Source organism: Fukomys damarensis, unplaced genomic scaffold (assembly GCF_012274545.1).
Source record: "Fukomys damarensis isolate Sample0158 unplaced genomic scaffold, DMR_v1.0_HiC HiC_scaffold_23, whole genome shotgun sequence".
Classification (NCBI taxonomy): domain Eukaryota; kingdom Metazoa; phylum Chordata; class Mammalia; order Rodentia; family Bathyergidae; genus Fukomys; species Fukomys damarensis.
Window position 1 is genome coordinate 45623737 of NW_022900935.1, and position 1471 is coordinate 45625207.

The window sequence follows — 1471 nt, forward strand, 5'->3', positions numbered from 1 at the left end:
GGGGGTGGGGGGTGGTGCGGGAGTCAGCTGCACATCCCCTCCTCACCCGGTCGGGGGGCAGAGAAAGCCGCTTGGGAGGAGTGGATGAGAGTGAGGCGTGGTATTAGTGGGTGTCACTAGACAGAAGCTTGTGGCCAGGATCCCAGGTGAGGCAGGGCGGAGTCCAGCCCGGTGGTAAGTGGAGGGGCACTGGGGTGCCCTCATCTTGGGGGTGGTGCGGGAGTCAGCTGCACATCCCCTCCTCACCCGGTCGGGGGGCAGAGAAAGCCGCTTGGGAGGAGTGGATGAGAGTGAGGCGTGGTATTAGTGGGTGTCACTAGACAGAAGCTTGTGGCCAGGATCCCAGGTGAGGCAGGGCGGAGTCCAGCCCGGTGGTAAGTGGAGGGGCACTGGGGTGCCCTCATCTTGAGAGTCTGTGAGCCTGGAGCCGTGGTTAGGGGTGTTTGCAAGGTGTGGGATTGTGGATTTATGGAGGGTCTAAGGATGGTACTTCCCTGTTCTTGCCCTCTTACTGTCCACTTCCTAAGTCGGTGTACTTGCTTACTATGAGGTTTCTTCATTATCCCAGTTTTACAGGTGAGGGGCCTGTGACAGAGGTCAGGCAAGTAAGTTCTTGATATTACACAGCTATTTCACTCCAGGATGTCTTCCTCAAGGACAGTGTCAGAGCCATGGTGTGGGGCGAGAAGGGGCAGTTGATCCCAGTAAGGGTCAGGTTTGTGGAAGGGGGTCAGTTTATGGGGTGAGCACCAGCATATTTCATCTAGTCTGGGGGAGAAGGACCTGCCCCATCCTCCACCTTGCTGCTGTAGGGGCTGGGCAGCTGGGCAGCTGGTTTACTTGTCAGTCTCTTGTACCCTATCCGTCCCTGCAGGCCTGGTTCTGTATGGAACTGGAACTTCAGGAAGAGACACAGTACTGAGAAACCTCTGGCTTTGGAACAGCTGCTGAGAGAGGCTTCTTTCCCTGGTGTGTTGTGTTAGAAAGTGGACTGATATCCCAGCCCAGCAGCTCAAGCCTGTCCTCTTGAGTTGCCTCTGGCAGGCATCCCTGTGGTCACCCCCTTGACCTGCCTCTGGAAGATTAAGCCAGGTCACAGAAAGCACCTTCTTTGAGGGAGGGACTGAGAGGAGGGGACAGCCCATCACCGCCTCCCCAGCAGACATAGCCCTAGTTGGGCACAGAGCTGATCACTGTTGTCTACTCTGCTCCCTCACCCACTCTTCAGCAGCCAGGGCACCAGCCAGTCTCATGCTGACCTTGAAGTGAGCCTGGATAGGATGTGCAGAACTGGCTGGGAACTGATGTCTGAATCCCTTTGCCTTTTCAGTGGAGGCCTGGTACATTGACCCCATACATTGGCCCCCAAGGGGCCAGGTGGGAAAGTGGGTGACCCTCTCCTTCACCAATCCTGGCCCTACCACCTCTCCTGTAGCCTGACACTAGCACATCCCTCAGGTGACAGCCCGCA

At 57.1% G+C, this 1471-nt stretch overlaps 1 long non-coding RNA gene across 1 annotated transcript in view; it reads left to right on the plus strand.

Moving 5' to 3' along the window:
* Positions 1-1471, plus strand: part of LOC117287360 — a 10633-nt gene that overhangs the window by 1386 nt on the left and 7776 nt on the right. The window lies entirely within an intron of this gene.